Below are 6,838 nucleotides of genomic sequence, written 5' to 3' on the forward strand. Positions count from 1 at the left end.
AACTCACCAAATTTGGCATGCACATCCTGTCTGGCCGAAAACTTCATAAAATGTAAGAATTAACCCCCAAGTGCCAAATGGTGCTCCACAGCACCACCTACATCTCTAAAACGCACTCTACAGCCGGCGACACCTCCGAGGAATGTTGTAGTAACATGGAACCAAAACTCAATTATTCGTCTCATCGAGACCTACAAATGTTCAGGAGACACGATGAATAAATTCAACAGAAAGACCACAATATGGACATGAAAGGACAACTTTGTCCCCATTTGGGACCCCGAACAAACAAAACTTCTCAGTTGATTGCATGACTTATGACACGGTGCTGAACAAAAGCTGTTAAAAACTGTTGGGATTTTATCAGCCCTCAAAGTCCGGGTGACACATTTCACCTACAATGGAAACCAGTGAGGAGGCTCCTCAAAAACTACCGTTTCAAACACACGCTTCTCACGTCTGATCAACTTGCACCACTTCACAAATCACATCACTGGATTCCTGACAAAAAAAATCCCTTCAAAAATACGACATTCAACTTTTGACCAAAATCTGGGGATTTAGGAGCTTTTTTTTTCAAACGACAAACTCTCGAAATTCCATCTCTTAAACTAAAACTCTCGCCACATCATCGACCGAAGCGCCATTTCACCCTGCCACTGAGGTCACCAACACAAGCTCGAGTTGGGAATCTCGAACGGAACCTGGTACCGCAGCAACGCCTACTGCTGCAGAATGGAACAGCAACATTGAACCCAAGTGCAGGGTTTGAGGGAGACTGATGGTGGCCGTTTGGGTTTTTCAAAAAACGAGGAGGGCGTGGGTTCAAACTGGACTCAGAGACGATTTCCCCAACCTCTACCCTGTCATCGACATCTACAGTGTAGATGTACGCTGTCATTGGAGGTTCCACTCATGTGGCCTCAAGTCATGTTTCCATCACGTTACATAAAAGGATCCAGACTCCATATTTATTGGTCAGTGTCGGTCTTTAAACATTGAACAACTGCGAGAGGTTAAGTATGGCTCAAGATCTCCAGATCAACACTGGACAGAACTCTCCACTGGATTTTATAGTTGGAGCATTCCAAGATCTGGTGCATCTCGGCACCAGCCGTTTTTATCCACTGAACGATCCTGGTGAGTGGGATTCAGCTCCTCCGTCTCTCAGGCTGAGAGAGCAGGAGGAACTGACAGAGAAGAACGCTGCCCTTGAGCAGCTTCAGTCCCTGTGTGAGGACACACAGGCGGAAAACCAGACTTTGAGGGAACAAGTTTCTACACTTGAACATGAGAAAAAAAACTGTAATCCGGGAGATGCGGAAACTCACCGCTGTGGTGGCCGACCTCCAAAGAGTCCAAGAAAAGAACCAGACACAGGTCGGAGATCTGAACGCAAAAGTCCACAGTCTTGTATGTGAGGGGAGGATCCTTCAGGAGGAGAACAGTGAGCTGAGAAAAGAGCTGAACCACGTTCAGTCTCTGAGGGAGCGCGAACAGGCGGAGATGAGATGTATTCAGGACGACCTGAAGAAGAAGAAAATTGCACTCGATCAGTTTCAGTCTCTATGTGACAAGAAATGGACAGTAAATCAGAATTTGTGTGGACGAGTTTTTAGTCTCGGACGAGAGACGAGTGCATCTCAGGCGTTGCATAACCTGTCTATCACGATGGCCCACCTTGAATCTGTGAGGGAGGAGAACCAGACTCAGGTTGCAATCCTGAGCACTAAAGTCCACACTCAGTGATGAGCTTGACTTCATCCAGGATGAGATGGACAAACTGAGAGGAGAAGAATGCCTCTCTTGAACAGCTGAAATCCCAGAACAAGGAGAGAGAGGCAGAAAATGAATGTTTGAGGAGCCGAGTTTCTGCTGCATCTCTGGAGACCTTCACTGCTGAATTGGCCCACCTTGAATCAAGGAGGGACCAGGACCCCACAAAGCCTCAACAAGACTCTCCCATACGTCCAGCCAGAGAAGAGCAAGCGGATGCTCCCGTATGTCATTCTGCAGAGGAGCGACGGGATTCTGCCGCATGTCCTACAACTGAAAAGCAGAATGATGGGGGGACCCTGGAGACTGGACCTGCTACGGGTCAAACCAGAGGTCTACTGAGCCATAGGACATTTGGTTTGAAAATGCTCTGCTTTATTTGTTTTATTTTATATATTTCTTTGGTTTTATTTGACTCGTGATTATCCAGATCCCAACAATGTTGATCCCAGACTGATTCGCTGTGTGCTTTGACGTTTAAAGCACTGAAGCGATACCTGAGGGGTCCCTTAACCTCCCTGACCACAGGGATTCAGCCTGACTAAAGGAGGTTGTACCTTCCAGGTTGCAGAGCCTAGACTCTGGAACGTCTCCCACTGGACACGAGGACGCTGTGGGCACCTTGAGAAAGAAGCTGAAGACCCATTTGTTTAGCAGTGTTATTGTTCATGATGGAATCGTCCCTCTGTACCTGCCCACACAGGTCAAATGATTCCCTCTTTAAAGCAGCTCTTCCATAACACGGATGTGCATCACAGCGGTCAGAGCTCACAGATGCTCCTCTTCCCTCCGGTGTGAAGTCAAGGGTCAGGGGGTCAGGCTAGCCGAAATCGTGGATCTGTATGACGTTGTTGGGGGAGGGTTAAGGTAGGGCAGAAGTCAGGCTGTAGTTGTGCTCAAACAGTTGAGACAGGCAGGACAAAACCTGACATCCTGATGGCGTTGAGTGTGATTCTTGCAGCAACCAATCAATAAAACTGGGTGGTGACCTGCTCATGTGACGCTTGTGTTGATGATTACTGGGTCCCCTTGATTTATCATGAAATGAATCCATCCATCCATTCTCTTCCGCTTATCCTGCTAAGGGTCGCAGGGAGCCTATCCCAGCAGCCTTCCCCCTGGACAGGTCGCCAGTCCATGGCCAACACGTATAGACAAACAACCATTGGCTCTCCCAGCCACGCCTACGGTCAATTTAGAGTCTGGATTAACCTGGTCCCTCTTGATGTCTTTGGACTGTGGAGGAAGCTGGAGTACCAGAGAGAACCCAGCAGGAACAGGGAGAACATGCAGACTCACCCAGAAAGACCCCGCGCTCCAGCCGGGGCTCGAACTCGGAGCCTTCTTACTGTGAGGCGGCAGTGCTGACCACTGCACCACCGTTCCAGCATGACATGAATTTCTGTGTAAAACACCTGATGACTCCTGAGTTCTTTCACAAGCAGACACCCAGGAAACTCCCACTGGAACAACTGCTCCGTCATAGCTTTCTATTACTGTGTGTTCACACCAAATGCGAATTTCGGGTCGCGTTATTCACGCAAATGACACAAATGGACACTAAAAGGCGGGTCAAATTCGTGCTTGCGCGAATGGCGAAATTTCGTGTCGTGAATTCGCAGCGCAAAAATCGCCACGCGAATTCGCCTCTTTCGCACCGCCCGACTGAAAATTCGCACAGGGATCGTTCCCATTGTGCGTGGGCTAACGTTCCATCCGTTGCAGTTCTAGAATCAAAATGCATTTTTCTCCGAACCAAATTCCATAATTCACTGCTCTGTTCTGTCTCATGCTTCCATAAATATATATTCTAACTAAAAATGTTAATGTTGTATGTTAAAATATAACTCTACCAGTTGGGATTTTAGATGCCCTCAAAGTTGGGGTGACACATTTCACCTACAATGGAAACCAGCGGGGAGGCTGTCTCCTCAAAAACTACGTGGTCTCAAACAGACGCTTCTCACGTCTGAACTGTAACTCACACAAATTCACAAATCTCATCACTGGATTCCTGACAAAAACATCCCTACGCAGGTCTGATCAACTTTTGACCAAAATCTGAGGATTTATGAGCATTTTTCACATGCAGCTTTAATTTGGACTGAATTTTGTTGGCGTTAAGAAATAGAGCCTTTGTTGTGTCAGTCACGGACGCGCCCCCCCAGCAGGTGTGTGCTGATCAGGGAGCGATCGAGTCCACCTGCGAGGTTCATCCCAGCTGTTGACGATCAGGCCAACTGAGGCCATGAGGGACGCTGCTGTTCCTCCTCAGGTGTGTGTGTGTGTGTGTGTGAGAGAGAGAGAGAGAGAGAGAGAGAGAGAGAGAGAGAGACACACAGACAGACAGACATCAGATGGTCGACGCCTTCAGTTGGCTTTTTGTGTGTTTTGAGTTACATTAAAGTCAAAAGTGTTCCAGGTTTTGTCTTTCAATCATTCTATTGTGGTACTTTTTATCCCTGTGCTACTCGTAAGGCACCCAAGGGACCTGCTTTTGCTTTCACCCTCCCCTTAGCCACCTTTTACTAAACCTGTCCAGAGCTGAGCTCATTGTCTTTCCAGCGTGTCCCTCCGTTCAACCAAAGATCAGCGTTCTGCTCGATTCAAATCAACTCGTGCCCACAAACTCTGCCAGAAATCTGGGTGTCGTGAGTGATGACCTTTAAGGTGCATGTGGCCTGGATTGCTTGGTCTTGTCCAAATGCCCTCCATCATATCAGGAGGATCAGACCCTACCTGACACAACGAGCCAAACAGCTTCTGGTGCAGACCCTTGTGATGCCTCCCTGCGTGTACATTTAAACCTCTGCAGACGAGCCAGAAGCAGCAGCACGTCTGGTCTTTAACTCGCCCAAAACTGCATGTGTCACCCCGCTGTTAATGTCTCTACACCACTGGCTGACTACCAGCGGCAGCTCGAATCAAATTCAAAACTCTTCTTCTGGCTTACAAGACAGTGACAAGAACGGCTCCTTCCTACCTGGAACCCCTCATCCAGGTCTATACGCCGCCTCACCGCTACACTCTGCCTGTGAGAGAAAGGCTGGTGCTCCCAGCCCAGCGTGGCTCTACATCTCCAGCGAGACTCTTCTTCTCTGTTGGTCCCAAATGGTGGAATGAACTCCAGACGATCCGCAGAATCCCTTTGAGGGACATTTGCAGACTCAGCTGTTCAGGGAGCACCTTGGTACTCAAACCTGGCCCTCCTCCTCTTTGTCCTCAGGGGTAGAACGAGTCAGGAGGTTAAAGACCTAGGGGCCTCATGTATCAACGCGGTTTACGCAAGAAAAACTTGCGTACGCCAGGGTCGACGCTCACGTTCAGATGAATCAACGCGAAAAGTTCGTCGATTCTTGCCCTGTTTCACGCCATCTCTGGAGGTGCCGTAGAAGTTGGCGGAAAGCCGAGTCTTGCGTTAACTGCTCTTTGGTCCGTTGGCGACACCCTGTGGGGGTGTTTGGTAACTGACATTATTTAATAACCGCACAATCATCGGGCACAAAAAACCCTTCCAGCGGGAGATAGCGGACCGTTCCGGGGTGAGTCAGTCGACCCTCAGCCGGGCCATGCCCTGGGTGGTGGACCTGATCATCCGCCTCTCCCGCAGGAACATTAAATTCCCTTCCGGTGCGGTTGAACAGGTCAATATTAAAGCGCAATCTGCAGCAATAGCCGGATTCTCTAATGTCTAGTTCTCTATTGACTGCACTCATTTTGCCATAAAAGCGCTGTCCCTTGAGGGACACGCTTACGTTCATCGTAAGGGTTTCCACTCCATCAATGTGCGGATCATCGATGCGCAGAGGCTGGAGGGATGGACGCCGATCCCGGCCGGGCAGCCGTCCTCGCACGCGTGAATTTCACTTCCACAGTGTGAATGGGTAAGAAGCGACTACACCACTCATGAGGCCAGATTAATTTATTTTGTCCACGAAACGTTCCAGAACATTTACCAGGCGGTCGAGCCGCTCATTGATCCCCGTTATTCCCCTAAGAATGTCCTCCTGCAGGACCGCCTGTGTGAGGACCCTCCCTCTGGATCCGTGTGGGCCGGAGGATGCGCCGCTGGGTCCGGGAAGGCTGGAGGACTGTCCGCCGCTTGTCGGCCTGGTGCTGGTGCTGGGGCCGGGGGACGGGCTGGCCCGAATGCCGCTGGTCCTGGCGGATGACTCTGAGCCGGCGGACGGGCTGGCGCCGGAGCCGGCAGGGGTGCTGCTCGTCGACGGCATGGCTGACGGATCAATTTCTATTAAACATATTGGTTTATTTAAATGTCTGATTCTGTGTATTTGTTGCCTTTACATCTGTGGCAAAGCAGGTGGAAGGAGTCCAGCCTTGTGCTTCACACAGACTGAGATTTGAGAAGTTTGCGTGAATGTGTTGGAGGTCGCCAGCACTTCCTGCTGCATCACTGGTTGGCAGTGGTCACACGAGAGACGGTTTTCCTGGATGTCTGACTGTCCCAGCTGATGGTGTGTAGGAGGACGGTGAGGACAGCCGTCGAACCTCTTAAGAGAGACGTAGGACCTCCATCCAGGAGCCACGCGTTGTACTCAACTTTCATCTGAGACGGCAAAAGCTGCTGGTCTCAAAGGAACTTGAAGTCTGGCGTGTAGAAGGAACAAGTAGCCGGTGGTCACAGGGGGTGTGAATCGGATAACTGCTCGAAGCTCACGCTCCTTCTGCTCCGGTGCTGCGCAGGCTCTGTTTTAGTCCATCAATTTCGTCCTTCTGGCTGCGGCTCACATTTCCTGCCGGTTTCTTTTAGTGGTGATGTGGTTGAACAGTGAAGCTGAAGGTGTCTGACCTGCAGATTTAGTCAACTGACACACCGAACAACCAGAGTCTTCACACTGGTTTTATAGCCTGGGGTTCTTTTCCTATGGCATTTTTGACTTGGGCGAGAAAGGGTCTTGTTTTTGGAGACCAAGTAAAACTTCAACCTTACAATAAAACGGAGTGATATTAGTAACTACCAGCAGTTAATGATAAAACTGTAGTAGTGCCATGAGGACAGAAGTGATTTTACTACAAAGAATCATCCGGGACATTCAGGTGG

The 6,838-nt window shown here is 49.6% G+C and overlaps 1 long non-coding RNA gene across 1 annotated transcript; it reads right to left on the reverse strand.

Moving 5' to 3' along the window:
• Positions 1-1,362: 1,362 nt before the first annotated feature.
• LOC147238412 (uncharacterized) lies at positions 1,363-2,044 on the reverse strand. Its single transcript, XR_015111896.1, has 3 exons — positions 1,914-2,044; positions 1,681-1,814; positions 1,363-1,527 (listed from the first exon to the last, which is right to left on the reverse strand). It is a non-coding gene; the product is annotated as an uncharacterized LOC147238412 (long non-coding RNA).
• Between the last annotated feature and the right edge of the window lie 4,794 nt (positions 2,045-6,838).

This window comes from Aulostomus chinensis, chromosome 24 (assembly GCF_037954235.1).
Source record: "Aulostomus chinensis isolate RoL2024-O1b breed Wild chromosome 24, RoL_Achi_v1.0, whole genome shotgun sequence".
NCBI lineage: Eukaryota > Metazoa > Chordata > Actinopteri > Syngnathiformes > Aulostomidae > Aulostomus > Aulostomus chinensis.